The 17,367-nt window shown below is 29.1% G+C and overlaps 2 pseudogenes; one reads left to right on the forward strand and one right to left on the reverse strand.

The window, feature by feature from the left end:
* The first annotated feature begins 1,585 nt into the window (after positions 1–1,585).
* Positions 1,586–4,443, forward strand: LOC132953391 (uncharacterized; annotated as a pseudogene).
* Positions 4,444–12,002: 7,559 nt separating this feature from the next.
* LOC132953392 (uncharacterized) lies at positions 12,003–12,636 on the reverse strand (annotated as a pseudogene).
* Between the last annotated feature and the right edge of the window lie 4,731 nt (positions 12,637–17,367).

Below are 17,367 nucleotides of genomic sequence, written 5' to 3' on the forward strand. Positions count from 1 at the left end.
ATGGACTAGTTGCGCCTAAAACATACGTTGTATTTTATGGTAAGTCAGTATACTTATTGTTCGCCTTATGTTTTAGGTCAGTATACCAATTTTATTGCGCTGCATATACTTTAGGTATGTTTAAGTATAGTAGGTATATTATAAATGTACTAACTATTATTGTCGTTCATTGTATACAAATTGAAAAAATTGACGAACTAATCGTTTTTATATAATCTGAAAACAGCTATTTATTTATATAACTATTATGAATAATTTTTAATTATAAAATATAAACAATAAACTGTAATATAAAATAATATTATAATAGTGATTTATTTAATTGTAATTATATACTATTTGTGTATAATAGATTATTTATAATATATATTATTAATGTCCATGTTCATTACATTCCAATAAAAATATTGTTATATTCATATAATATAACAATATTGATAAGAATAATAATATTATTAGAAAATATCTTTAATGATGTTTATGATTACGAACATATACATTATAATAGATTACGAGTACCTCTAATTTCGTAGAAAACGCTAATTTATATTATTATTATACTAATGTTGGAATGTTCAAAATGTCTATGGTTAATATTTTTTTGAATATCAACAAAATTACAAAAATTATTAAGTTACAAGATCACGTGTGCTGGTCGCTTGGTCTTGAAGTTTAGGTATGGCGCACTTCTTACCCGCTCGTATTAATATTCGCGCGTTGACGAATATCTATGGTGGTTGTATATTATTGTTGAGGTAAGCGCATATTTCATGTGCTTGTGATTTTTTTCGAGAAATGTGTGGTTTTTGTTCATAATACCTACTTGGCTTAATTCATGCGTGCTTGTTTTGCGATTCATTGGCTGACATGGATTCGTTTGAATGGCTCTTGAAGTAATGTTTGTGGCTTTGTATGGCAAGAGGTGTGATGTATAAAGGAATTAAGTTTGTCAGTTAATATTTTTGATTTTTGATAGGTACTATTGGTCCATATGCTTATATTTCCTATTAATATTCATGTGTTAATATTATATTAAGTTTCGTGTATGAAACTGGATGCTGGCTATGTAATTTGTCTGGAAGGTGCAGTTTTAATTACCTTGTTATTGTAGACGATTACGTCATGACGTGATAACTATTCGTATCATTTCTTTTGATATCAGCCGTGAGATGGTCTTAATAGTGTAACTATTTTTTTTTACCTTGTTATTAAAAAAATAATTGATGGTCTCATTATTTGGTTTTTTTTTTCTTTAATGTCAGATGCGAGGTACTATTGTTAGGTACTTTTATTGATTTTTTTTTTATGGGTTTTTTTTTATGTAATGATTTGTTTGCATGATATCTTCTTAGTCTGATGTGTTTCCATTTATTGGCATCATTAAGTGCGTTGATGTCTGTGAATTTATGTAATTATATTGATTCAAGTTATAGAAATAAATTATTTTATGTATTTAATAACATATTTAAACTGCGTTTTAATTTTCTACACTGATGTATGTTCGTTATTGGTCCCAAAACATTTTAAGTATTTATAAATGTAGAAAGTAGAAATATAATATGTTACACGACTATAAAGTTATTTTATGAAAATAAGTGGAAATAAAACGTGGGAAAGCGCTAATAAAACATGCAAGGCCAAATTGGTCTTCAACAAAGACAAAACTTTACTACAAGAAAAATCAGTTTTGGATCATGATCATGAAGCATATTCTACAATTTAATGTCAAGCAGTAAGTAATAATATCAAACGAAAAATATCTGAAAGCAATATAAACAAAATGCCATCTAAAATAACAAGATTTGAACTTCGCAGTTTAGGAAACGATACACAATCACTGACCTATGATACTTCATATATTCGTAGAAATATATATAATAAAAAAACCAAATACCACCCACCACTTACCAGGGATATTAATGAAGTACATGAAGTTCTAATAAATATGCATATTATGACTAACAAAAATGTAAACGTATTGCTAATAAATGATAAGAAAACAAATATAATTATATTTACATATCTCACAAATTTAAAATACTTATGTTCTATGGAAAAAAAAATTATGGACGGAACATTGGTAGTTATTACTAATTTATTAGCATACAAATAATCATAATAATATAATAATATAATATTATTATAAATCGACAAAATAACTTTGAACACAGGATAACGTGATTTATCTTTATCTTTGGCAGGATGAAAGACGGCTATGAATGTGAGCGTGTATAATATATTGTTTCATTGTTTATAATTTTTTATAACTTATAAAACAAGTTAACAGTTACATATTATATTGAATTGTTCCAAAAGTTGAAACGGCTATTTTTTTTAAATGAAACATTTACATTTTTCAATAACTAATTATATTTAACAAATAATAAGACCTAAATGTAATACCTTTATTATTAATAAACAATTTGCCTGTGAAATTTTATTAGATAATAGTTTATAACTATAAATACATTACATTAATTACAGCTTTACTTGTGTCATAGGAGGTAGATCGACATGCAATTACTCGTACAATGTGATGGCATGTCTGAAGAAGCAGCTAGATCTCGACAGGTCAACTTAAAACTCATAAGCGTTACATGGATTGCCCACGATTATATATATGTATATATTATATATTGTATATATATAGTCAATCAAAAAGCTAAAATATGATGCTATTTAAGTATAATTTGTTACATTTAGATTGATAATAATTGTCTCTAATTTAATTATTTTCTTACTAATAAAATATATCTAATAAAACTTTTATGAAATAATGTATGCATGTGAATGACTATATAAATTTACAAGCTATACGATTTATAATTGATCATGGTTCCAATCTTAAAAAATAATGCATATTATATTACCCAATAAACGTTAAGAATATTCCTATACCACACGGTTTATTGTAGCAACCATTGTTGTTGCCAATTTGCAACCGCATTGACGCAGTTTAACTGTGTGGCTCATTTCTAGTCGTTTTTGGAAGCCGGAATGATCACTTCATCGAGTTTACATATTAAGGTGTATACAACTTAAGACACATTTAAACTTTGCCCCATATTAAAATATGTCTGCATTTGCCACTAAAGTTACCATTTTAAATAATTAACTGCCTAAACTATACATTTCTTTTAGATGTTTGGTTGCAGACATAAAAACTGAAAAAAATTGTCATGAAAAATGTTATAAATTATTACATACTCTAAATGTGTAATGAAATGGTTATCGAGAATAGTTTTAATAGTGTTGTTTTATTATTAATAAAGATTTGTTCCTCTTCCTACTTACATAGAATTTAAAATACAAATATTTGTAATACTTTTTTTATTAAATAAAGCTTTATATAAAAAAATTGCTTTGAATTAACAATTTGAATATAACATTATAAATTATATATAAATAATAAAATAGTAATAAGTACCCACAATGTTATACATTTCTACTGCTATATATTACTAATATACCTACAATTGTATATTTTACTTATTAAACATAATATTGTTTATGAAGGTTATTGTTTTATACTTTATATTAATAAAAACGGAAACAATATCATTTATGGATAACACAATACGGAATTACAAAAGATGCACTATTTATAAATAGGAAAAAAATAAGAAATACATAATTACTCCGTGAGAAACACAAACACATGGCGAAGGAACAGTGATTTGTGATTAAACCCCATGTAATTAATCCACTGCTGCAGTGGGGTGGTGAACTAAACATTTTCCAGAGTCCAGTTACAATTATCCCAAGTATTTATGCATGTATTAATTTAATATAACAAGTTATATTTCAGATCGTTATTGACTACCTATTGAGAATATAAAATTAAATTTACTAGGGGACCCAATAGCTATCACCCACCCATCTATTTAAGAAAGCTGTCGCCTCTGAAATTACCGTTCGCCACGCCACTACACTGCTGCATAATTGACAAACAAGAGCTAACCCAATTCTGTAGCCTGTAAGAGTTCACAAAAGACATAACCTGCCCGAACGCCCAGAACCTATATTTATGAGAATTACACGGGTTCGAATGTCTTAGAAGTTAGAAGTCAGCGTAGCATCTAAGTGTCAAGCACATGAAATACAATAATAATTATATTTTTCAATAATACAATAATTCCATATTATAAATAGCAATGGCCTAACATATCTACAGTAGTACACTTTAAACTCTTGGGAATTCATTAATATACCTAGGTCGTTAAGCTATTGAGTATTCAGTGAATGGTATTGTTGCATGACGAGTTGCATGAACAATCACTAAACATTTATAGATTCAATAGTGGTCCCTTTAATGTGATTTAGTGGCCCATTATTGGTAAATTACATTTTATTGAACCATCAAATTATTTAATTGTTCATGCCAAATCGTCAAATCATATCATCACATCAGCCAAGAAATTGAACGGGGAATCAGCAGCATAGATATTATCTACCAAACCAGGGCATCAGCTTTACCGTAGGTAAACCGTTATGATCATTGTAATAAAATAAATACTTACCCTCGTTGAGTTCATATTCAGTTTCCAACATGTCCAAACTAAATGAGCAGTTATCGGAGGGCTATTGCGGACTCATGACGAGTTGCATGAAAATCTTTGTAAAGGGTAAACTCCGGATGTATTTATCAGATCTTCTGGAATATATTTTTTTTTAAACAAAAGAGTATATCACAGAAAGGTTTCCATAAAAAAAAATTTTAGAAAAATCTAGCGGAAAATTTGGAAATTTGGTTGTCAAAAATACAACAGTGACGCAACAGGTTAGGTTAGGAGTTAGGTTAGGATTTTGTATTAATTGATTATAATCGTAATTCACCATACGTAGAATACGACAAACTTGTAATAACTTTGGTACTTAAGAGTTAAATCATACAATCCGTGGGTTCGTGATACCTAACCTAACCGCAGGTAGATTGCCTAACTGATAATATACTGCTGTGAACCAGAATTTTTATTTCGGGCAATGGAAAAGTTAAGATTAATTTTGGACACCATACACCAAATATTAAATAACGCATTGATCAAAGTTTGAGTCGTATATAGTTTGTACATTTAACAGGTAAAGAAGTGAACGGGATCATCTAGTAACAATATAAAATATCCAGACTGACAAACCGTTTCCATTCAGAATCGTTTTTCCTATACAATGATAAGATATCATTTAATTCAAATTTAATACAATTCATTATACTGTGACCCACTTGTAACCTACTGTAGTAACAATTTCGACGTGTGACGATCGTGTGATTTTGGTTATGTGAACAGAACTGAATAATTAAGCGGTCCCCAACTAGCATAAGATATTCATGGTATATTCTATCAATCTTCCTTTTAATTATTTTATTCATAATACTGAAGAATATGAATAAAATATGCGATGGATCGTTTTTTAAGATTATTACAACTATAAATATTTTATTCCAAGTAAAGTAATATTCATAAAAGAATAATTATTGGAGAATAATCTATAGACATGATGTTACAGATAATAAATGAATATTAATTTTGTAATAATATATTCCCGATCAATTTATCATAATTTATTTTAGTCAAATGTATGAATATTCTTAGAGTGATAACTGTTTAATTCTTAATGAATATCTACTGAAAAATAATCTATAGATATGATGTTACAGATAATAAATGAATATTCATTATGTAATAATATTTTCCCGATCAATTTATCATAATTTATTTTAGTCAAATGTATGAATATTCTTAGAGTGATAACTTAATGTTTAATCTCCAGGATGTGTGTAGTCTCCATGGAGATAATATTGTAAGATGCATCTTACAATTATGTATATAAAACATAGCAAAGACTATTTTTCGTGAGAAAGAACCGAGAAGGCTACAGTCATAACTCATAATTAAGAAACAAAATTTTCACTACATAAATAGAAGAACTTTGGATGTAAAAATATCGTTTTTTCGTATGTGTGATATCAAAAAAATAAAAACCATATTTCACAGATAATATTGTTCTAAACTATATTGTATATTATAAATTTGGAGTCTTAACTATCACTACATGTCTATATCCTGAGTGGTTCTAATTTGCGCATAACAGTTTTTGCTATGATGTAGATTGTAGATTATTCTAATACGGTGACAACACATAATATGCAGGTGTCGGGTGTAGCGTCCTCTAAAATTTAGAGTCTAAATGAATATCTGCTGAAAAATAATCTATGGACATGCTGTTACAAATAATCAATGAATATTCAGCAAAACATAATATTATGTAGTATATTGCTCGCTCATGGTGACATGTACGTGCACGTGCGGGAGTCATTTCTTTACACTATAGTCACACAGTACAAGTACACATCACACTGTTATACTACATTCACGCGACACGACAAAGACACGCCCACTAAAGAAATTGCCTATATTCAACTTATTGAAAACAATCGACATTCGGCATACGGTATATCGTCAATAATATATAGAATTACGTCATGGGTTTTCTTAAGATAATTGTTTTCGATGTCTGCACTAATTGTCCGTTATACTAATCATTTATCAGACATTCTCACATTTCCAGAGTCTAGACTGCATAGAACTTACACGCGCTGCAGTGTACTTCTCAACGAAAAAGTTGTTGACTATTGTCAAGACTCGCGAATTTGTTACATACCTACGTTTACAAGTGCCCTGCATAGTGCATAGTTTTTGCAATGGATGTTAATAATTTGTGAGTGTAATATAATCGCGACCACGACTCGACTGTTTTTCTTTGATTAAATCAAATTATAATTCCTTAAAAACGTGTTAATTTGTTACATGAATATTATCTAATAATATTGTCAATATTATAATTATTATACTCGCGTATTATCGTGTTATAATTCGTGGTCCGGCGATCTGGCGGTTAGATTATGTTATGTTACTGTTAAAAATAATTAATACAAAATTAAACAATATAAATTACAATGAAATTCTAGCGATGGGTGCATATGTATGTGTGTGTTTATGTGTGTGTACCGGTCGGTGTCGGAGCTTACTCATATTGTCGCATCGGTGACAACGAGCATTTTCGGATAAATATGTTATTGCCAATAAAATAAAAAATGTAATGGACAAATTTTGGGGTCCTCTTTAAAAGAAATTTAATTATGGTATGAGTTTTGGGTAAACAATAATAAAAATAAAAACATAAAGAATGTAATTGTAACGAGTGAAGTTCTACTGTGTCCACGTATTACAGTATTTTCGGGAATGACCCTCCCCCACAGTTAAAAACCACTCAATGGCCTAAGTTCCTGGGTTAATAACCCCCCTCACCAGCTATCTTGGTCTGGATCCGCTCACGGAAGTCTGTGACAAACAGGTATTATTAGTTGATATGGTCTGTAACAATGATCTGGCGAGCCAAGGTTTGAAAAATTAAATTAAATATTCCTCATAAATGGTTCATACTATAACTGAAAATGCCAAACTAATGTAGTTAAGCATAGTTCTAAAAAAAAATAAACACAGTCTTTGTTATGGACATTTTAGGTTCAAGTTTGGACGAAATTAGGTATTTTAGTGAAGAATAACAATGTCAGTTATATTTTGGAATTTAAATTATATTTTATGAATTTATTTTTTAGTAAAATTAATTAAGTACTTTAAGAGCAATGTACATTTATCATATTATTATAATGTGTCCGCCCGCGGCCGCCCGAGTTCCCGAAACGTCATGTCGTCATGGGCTTGTTCCGAGCTACAGATATAATTTAAACAAACCTATCTGTGATTATATAGGACTATAGGGCTTACTTATCTAGTGTGGTTTAGAAGTAGGTTTAGTAGAGTAACATTTACAAGTATAAGATAGGCTATAACTGTGACCTCAATGACGTCACACGCCTTTTTTTGATTCCTCATTACTCATTTAATAATGTGTGTATAAACGTTAAACCTTACCATTATTCTTAGAATTGAACATTCTTCCAATTAAAAAACTTAGTATTTTTTTTTTTGTGTTTCGGTGCTCTTTTAAAACAACAATAAAACCTCAATGACTGAATATAAATAAAACAGTTCTGAGAACTCAACGTTATAAATATCTTACCACTCCTGGTCGAGTATAGTATAATAATTTAATAATATAAATACATATTACAATATCTGGAATGGCATTACACACTATAACCCACTTAAACTGCATATAAATATTATTAATTATAGTGGTATATAATAATATTGATGATACAAGATGCTATTTCATTATATCATTTATTATAAACATTTAATCTAATAACAACTACGAAACATTACGTAAAATGTATATAACGATGCAAATTATCACATATTCATATTATTCATTCGTTATTATTTATTACTGTATAAGTTATAATTTAAAATTGCTATAAGCGTGGAGAATTTATTTGAAAGATATAATGATAGTCAACTTGAAATATTTACACCATGCAATAATATATAAAAATATTTTTTAATATGAATAAAAATTATACTAGCATCATTGGTGTTCAATAATAATTACTAAAACTTCAAACTAATAAACGGATGTGATAATTGATAGGGTACAATATATTATTGACGAAGACTAAAAAGTGTCCTCATTAATATTGAATATTTATTGAATTAATTATATTCAATGCACATATGTACCTATATTGCCTATACAATACGCCGTGCAACCAATTTGTTATTCAGAGTAGTGTACAAAATATATAATACGGTTAGATATCAGGGCTTGAAACCGGTCCCAGAATTTTGGGGAACCTATAATCGGTTACCGTTATTATAAACCTATTTTTACTCCTGGTTATTAGTTACCGGTTACCGTTACCTTCAACACTAGATCCAAGCAAAATTTCTTGCGTAAAAAATTAATATTCGTAGGTATGTAGGTACTATCATACAAAAACGAATTATAGATAGTAAGCGTTTTCTATAATATAGACACATACCAATGAGTAGTATGATAAAGTATTCATTTTTAGAGAAATTAATTTCAATTTTCTGATCGCAAAACTTTTTGCATTTCAATGACTTATCAACGAAAATTAATAAATAATATTATGTTCCCTTTTATATTATGGAATATTTCTCGGGAACTTAAATATATTTACACAAAAAAGTTGTTATATTTATTCTAATATAAATATAGTTAGGTACTTCCTATCATAGTAAGTTATTATCAATCAACTAAGTAAGTATATTCTCTGAAAATTATTTAATGCCAGTAAATAATTTAAATACATAGTATAATAATTGTTAATTTATTTTTTTTTCCTTTGATACAAAAATTCTGCATTGGTAATTTTCTTGATTTCTTATTTGACCAAAACCTCGAATGCATTTTGTATTGAGTTTAATAATAATTTTTCAATAAAAATAAATTATAATTGGTTTCAAATTTGAAGACGCTACCTCCTCACATTCACAGCTTAGGTATTAGAGGTGGATAATAAATAATAATTGAGTAAATATTATATACCTACAGACGTTATTGGAAAGGTCCCACCATTTGTTGAACCACCATTTATTTTATACGAATTTTTGAAAAAGTGCCACTAACTTCACACAAACCTCTCTGTCATCATGAATAAAATATTTAAAATAAAGTATATAGTTTTTAAATTTAATACCTAGAAGTTACAATAAGCCATCTACAATTATTCCTATTATTTAGGAAATACATAAATAAAATTTTAAACTGTCCGTAAATAAGTTTAAATTTTTTGAAAATTGTATAAAGTATAGAAAATGCTAATAGAAACCATCGAAAATCAGCGAATCCAAGTGAAAATCTCAGTGTGTATCTACGGCCATTTGTTTAATTAACATTTAGAGTTACACCAAAAACCAAAGTTCATTTTGTCGATTTTTCCGGTGTTTTTGAAAACTATAGTGAATTTTGAACTCCTGAATGCACCAATTAGATTCACTTTCCCATCCAGCAAGTTACTGTTGAAGAAAATCAAAGCTGTTTACTGCACCAAATCGTGATGACAGACACAAAAAAAAAATTTAAATTAAAATATTAAAAATAAATATCTATTCTCCGCTCAGAATCTACAAATAGCTAATAAAGTTTAGAATATAAGATTTACATCTTTAAAAAAAATCTATTTCTTATACATATTAATATAATTTATAATTTATTATTGAGTCTTGGTAATCAATGAAAAATAAATTAAATATTGTAGTGATAAGTGACAACACTGTCCACCTACTCGTGCCGCCGAAGCGACGTCTAGTATTAGTATTAGTATTAGTCTTTTGGTGTGTGTTGCCGTGCGTGTGTCAGGTCACTTCCCCGTCTGCCATTTCCCCGTCAGACATTTCCCCGTAGCCACTTCCCCGTAAGACATTTCCCCGTCCAATACGTTTCCCCGTACGACATTTCCCCGTCCATATTATATTATTTATAAAATCTTGAAAGAATAATATAAAAATTCCGATTCGTACTATCTATACATCACGTATACATATCGATATATCCCCGTCCATTAATCTAAATGAAATCGGCTTCAAATTGTATAGATATTTTTCGCTATCGGTGCAAACCCAAATAATACGCAGATAAACTAATAGTCAACACACATTGTAGATTGTCTGTAATATTATCTACGATTTATACGGTGACGACGAATATGATGACGGGCCTACAGTTGTAACCTCTAGTCGTCAATCCGCTTTTGATGTTCAATTAATTTTGTTTTACGCCGTTCGTGTTTGTCCGTTGTTTTGCTTATTGTTATAGTGCGTTATTTTAATTCACTTCATTAACAATTTTTACAATGTCTTTAAATTACGTGAAAAGTTCAAAAGGAAAAGACTTACTAGTGTACTCAGGATATATTTTTGAAAAAGATTATATAAAAAACAAAAAACTTATTGGAAATGTATAAAATACAATACTGATAAATGCCGTGGAAGGGCACATACTAAAAATAGTGAGGTTTCTTTTCATAAAGACGATCTGCATAATCATACGCCAAATAATGAGGACATTGGTGTTAAAAAATGTATTGCACAAATAAAAGAAATGTCGAATCAAATTGAGTCAACTCCACAACAAATTGTTGCTAAAATGTCATGTTCTTCTCAAGCAGTATCTGCCGCCTTACCAACAGTTAATGCAATGAAAAAAACCATTCAACGAATAAGGCATCGAAAAAATGCACCTCCAGCAAACCCGAGTATGTTATCAGAGTTAATTATTTTTGAACCATATAATATTACCTAGACAACGAGAAATTTCTTCTATACGATAGTGGCGTGGATGACAATAATAGATTATTATTATTTTCGACAAAAAATAATTTAAAGATTTTAGCGTCTGAGCAAAGTCATTGGTTTATAGATGGCACGTTTGAATCAGCACCACATTTGTTTACTCAAATTCTATCCATACATGCGATAAAATATAATGCGGTATTGCCATTAGTTTTTGTACTTTTACCTAACAAATCAAAAGAGAGTTATACTCGAGTTGCCCGTGAACTTTTGATTTTGGAAAAAAATTTAAGTCCGATTAGTATAATGACTGATTTTGAACATGGTCTAATTGAAGCATTTACTAATGTTTATACTGGTACACAAATGAGAGGCTGTTTTTTTCATTTTGGTCAATGTCTATAGCGAAAAATACAAAGCCTTCCAGAAATACGTAAAAAATATACGAATAATGCAGATTTTGCTTTGAAAATAAAGCAGCTAATGGCTTTAGCTTTTGTTCCTGTGTCAGATGTTGTTGAGAAATTCAACGAATTGATGTCTCAACTAAACTATTATCTAATAAAATTTCACAGGCAAATTGTTTATTAATAATAAAGGTATTACATTTAGGTCTTATTATTTGTTAAATATAATTAGTTATTGAAAAATGTAAATGTTTCATTTAAAAAAAATAGCCGTTTCAACTTTTGGAACAATTCAATATAATATGTAACTGTTAACTTGTTTTATAAGTTATAAAAAATTATAAACAATGAAACAATATATTATACACGCTCACATTCATAGCCGTCTTTCATCCTGCCAAAGATAAAGATAAATCACGTTATCCTGTGTTCAAAGTTATTTTGTCGATTTATAATAATATTATATTATTATATTATTATGATTATTTGTATGCTAATAAATTAGTAATAACTACCAATGTTCCGTCCATAATTTTTTTTTCCATAGAACATAAGTATTTTAAATTTGTGAGATATGTAAATATAATTATATTTGTTTTCTTATCATTTATTAGCAATACGTTTACATTTTTGTTAGTCATAATATGCATATTTATTAGAACTTCATGTACTTCATTAATATCCCTGGTAAGTGGTGGGTGGTATTTGGTTTTTTTATTATATATATTTCTACGAATATATGAAGTATCATAGGTCAGTGATTGTGTATCGTTTCCTAAACTGCGAAGTTCAAATCTTGTTATTTTAGATGGCATTTTGTTTATATTGCTTTCAGATATTTTTCGTTTGATATTATTACTTACTGCTTGACATTAAATTGTAGAATATGCTTCATGATCATGATCCAAAACTGATTTTTCTTGTAGTAAAGTTTTGTCTTTGTTGAAGACCAATTTGGCCTTGCATGTTTTATTAGCGCTTTCCCACGTTTTATTTCCACTTATTTTCATAAAATAACTTTATAGTCGTGTAACATATTATATTTCTACTTTCTACATTTATAAATACTTAAAATGTTTTGGGACCAATAACGAACATACATCAGTGTAGAAAATTAAAACGCAGTTTAAATATGTTATTAAATACATAAAATAATTTATTTCTATAACTTGAATCAATATAATTACATAAATTCACAGACATCAACGCACTTAATGATGCCAATAAATGGAAACACATCAGACTAAGAAGATATCATGCAAACAAATCATTACATAAAAAAAAACCCATAAAAAAAAAATCAATAAAAGTACCTAACAATAGTACCTCGCATCTGACATTAAAGAAAAAAAAAACCAAATAATGAGACCATCAATTATTTTTTTAATAACAAGGTAAAAAAAAATAGTTACACTATTAAGACCATCTCACGGCTGATATCAAAAGAAATGATACGAATAGTTATCACGTCATGACGTAATCGTCTACAATAACAAGGTAATTAAAACTGCACCTTCCAGACAAATTACATAGCCAGCATCCAGTTTCATACACGAAACTTAATATAATATTAACACATGAATATTAATAGGAAATATAAGCATATGGACCAATAGTACCTATCAAAAATCAAAAATATTAACTGACAAACTTAATTCCTTTATACATCACACCTCTTGCCATACAAAGCCACAAACATTACTTCAAGAGCCATTCAAACGAATCCATGTCAGCCAATGAATCGCAAAACAAGCACGCATGAATTAAGCCAAGTAGGTATTATGAACAAAAACCACACATTTCTCGAAAAAAATCACAAGCACATGAAATATGCGCTTACCTCAACAATAATATACAACCACCATAGATATTCGTCAACGCGCGAATATTAATACGAGCGGGTAAGAAGTGCGCCATACCTAAACTTCAAGACCAAGCGACCAGCACACGTGATCTTGTAACTTAATAATTTTTGTAATTTTGTTGATATTCAAAAAAATATTAACCATAGACATTTTGAACATTCCAACATTAGTATAATAATAATATAAATTAGCGTTTTCTACGAAATTAGAGGTACTCGTAATCTATTATAATGTATATGTTCGTAATCATAAACATCATTAAAGATATTTTCTAATAATATTATTATTCTTATCAATATTGTTATATTATATGAATATAACAATATTTTTATTGGAATGTAATGAACATGGACATTAATAATATATATTATAAATAATCTATTATACACAAATAGTATATAATTACAATTAAATAAATCACTATTATAATATTATTTTATATTACAGTTTATTGTTTATATTTTATAATTAAAAATTATTCATAATAGTTATATAAATAAATAGCTGTTTTCAGATTATATAAAAACGATTAGTTCGTCAATTTTTTCAATTTGTATACAATGAACGACAATAATAGTTAGTACATTTATAATATACCTACTATACTTAAACATACCTAAAGTATATGCAGCGCAATAAAATTGGTATACTGACCTAAAACATAAGGCGAACAATAAGTATACTGACTTACCATAAAATACAACGTATGTTTTAGGCGCAACTAGTCCATCATCCATGTCCAATTGGACAACGTAATAATAATAAGTATTCTATATTGTACGATTCGTCGTACATATTTTGTACCTATTTAATTAATATTAAACAGTTTAAACTTTAAAGTAGTCATAATTTTCTTATCATTTTTTTTACTGCAACGGATCATAAACAAATTTTTTATTCAACTCATTACTTGAGAATAAAACCTAGTTCGGCCATACGTTTATGTTGACCGTGTTAAGCTGAAAAGAAGTCATTGATGTTTATACTGACGATGATCGTTATTTAAAAATCGTTATCTTGCATGAATTTTAATTTATATGTTACGTTTGGTGATAATCATTTTGTCGTATTTTTATAATATTCTTGAATGTTGGTCACTGAATGATATTTTTATAAACGTATAATAAATACATAAGTGATATTATATTTCAGTGAGATAGCATTTAAATCTGAAATAAATATTTCATTATACCATCCGCACCCATATAGTGGCAAAAAACCTTGCCACGCATAGGTACACGTGTTGCTAACCAACCGTACCAACTAAACCAACCGTAACCCCTACAATAGCTAATGACCGTAGTTGCTGGGCTCTAGACCAATAAAAAATAAAAATAAAAAAATATTATATTTTTTCTAAATTATAATATATAATTGAAAAATTTGAAATACAAAAACACATCAGTCAGTATATTGATTAGTAATATCAAGAATACAATAAGTACCACGATGCATATTGCGAATGTTTAGGAAGGTTCTGTTTGAACTTTGACAATATTGTCATCATACTCTATAAATTAATGAAAATTGTTTTTTTTTATTCTGGTAGGTAATTACAATGTCTACGTACCTTATTTATACGGTTTTTAGAGGGTGAGCTGACGTCTCATTGAGCCGAAGGGTGTGGCCTCACACACCCCTAGGTGCAGGGTCTGTGGGATCGATGATCTAAATACTACGTCACCGATCAATAAGTTATCATTCATCTCAACAAGTCTCGTATTTATCACAAGTATTATTTTCAGCAATAAGTTATCATGACTGGTCGTGGCGAAGGAGGCAAAAGGTCCGGGAAAAGGATCGAGGTGCCAAACGTTTTTATAATTTTAAACAAAATGATCCTTTTTAGGGCCACTAAATCACTAAATCATATTTCTAGTTTTTACTACCAGCTGAGTGGAGAGTGACCAAATGTTATTTGTAATACATTATTAGGTAATAGATGTACCTACTCAGTGCTTTTTTACGTGCTGCCCCTTCAGGGAGTCACTATGTGGATGATTTGAAAATAATAGTAGTCAAATTAGATTTATAAATGCAGTGTTTTATTATAACAGAATGAAATGTATAATATCGTCGTGGTAATAGTAGTAGTAGTAGTCGTCCTGTATATGGCTAGTGGCGTGAAGTCGCTTCTGCGTTGCTGGCCCAGGTACATCTGTCTTTACTGTGTTCCCAGTCCTCCTATATGTCGGTTCCTTTGATGGATCCTGCGCATGGACAGGGCGTCCTTGAGGTGGATGTAGCTGGTTCAATAAGTTGTTATTCTCGCAACCGTCACCTCGTAATGATAACTTGTTGTTGGCCGCTCCTCTTGATTAGCTTGCCAAAATAGAATGTGGTTTCTAAGTTTGAGGTTACGCCTAAGAGACCATAACAACTCAAGGAGAACTGCCTCTGCGAGTAGAATAATACTTATACACTAACACGTGAATTGAGTACGTAAAGCTATTCATTTACAGCTCAAATGATGTAAGGGAGGGAGGGGGCACAGACCAATGCCCTAAATGTTTTTTATTAAAATGTGGATTTAAATTATTGTTAGTCAATAACATTTATATAATAAAATACATTATCAATGCGCAGTCAATTTGTTAAAAGGTCTATGGTTTGTTCTGTTTAGTTTTAACCATGGTCGACTTTGTTTATACCTTTGCCGCTATCTTAATCTAGTTATACTATCACGACTTACCACGAAGCTTAATCCGAATTCGCTGGTCACTGCTCGCGAGCTTGAAATCAAAGAGTTCTATGTGACAATATCAAAATTGTTCAGTAGAGCGTGCACCTGATAGTCCTGAAGAAAAGTAATACAACTTCTGCTAAAACTGTTGAGTCATGCTGGGCTTCATTTTCAGATAATGATCTAAAAAAGTTTTAGACTATTCTTTAAAAACATGTTAATAGTTTTACTAACCATGGGAAATATAACAAAAATTTACAAGTATAAATAGTAAATACCTTTCAAAATGAGTGGTGTTCAAATTATATTCACATAATATATCTAATTTTTTGTTAGAAGCTAATAGCTGATCATATTTTTAACAGTAATAGGTACAGTAATAGGTACCATAATTGTTGATAATGAAAAATGAATATCATTGGTTTTAAATTTTAATATATTTTAGTCATAGACTTGTTCATTGTTATTCCTTGGTACTGGCCAATGATTGTGAAAAATTATGGAACTACTTTTTACATTAATTGTATTTACAATTATATTTACCTATCTACAAACGCAGTAAAGCTCAGAAGTATAGTTATCTAAAGAGATTTGTTTCAAACAAATATGTCTAAACCTAGAACATTCAAGTCAAGAACGATTAAAGCTAGATGATACATTATTAAAGCTAGCTCAAAATGAAACGCATTCTGTTTCAAACAATATTTGGTAAGTCTTAAGAACATGCAACAAATGTAGCTATAAAGTAAGATACCTGACTAATTATTTATATTATTTACGTTTGTTTGACGTATATCAATAACAATGATGCATGAAAATTATTGTATGATTGAATGCACTTAGTTCCGATAAGACTTTTTGTTTCCAATAATTATTTGGTTTATTAGATAACACTTTTTGTTTTAAATATAAATTTAAAAACAAAATGTTCTATCGCTGTATCCAACACGTTGTTTGGATAAGGGTCACATAGAACCTTTTGTTTCTAGTAACTTTTTTAATAAGGGATGGATTAAATTGATTCCAAGACTAAAAAATAGAGAAAAATAATCTTTTACAGAACCGATAAAAAAACAATTTTATATATAGAACTCTTTGATTCCAAGCCCGCGTGCTGTACTGTGTTTACTAAGTGTACTATTTTGTGTCCGTGATTTATATTGTACATTTTATGATACACCTACATACTACTT

Source organism: Metopolophium dirhodum, unplaced genomic scaffold (genome assembly GCF_019925205.1).
Source record: "Metopolophium dirhodum isolate CAU unplaced genomic scaffold, ASM1992520v1 scaffold26, whole genome shotgun sequence".
NCBI classification, from domain to species: domain Eukaryota; kingdom Metazoa; phylum Arthropoda; class Insecta; order Hemiptera; family Aphididae; genus Metopolophium; species Metopolophium dirhodum.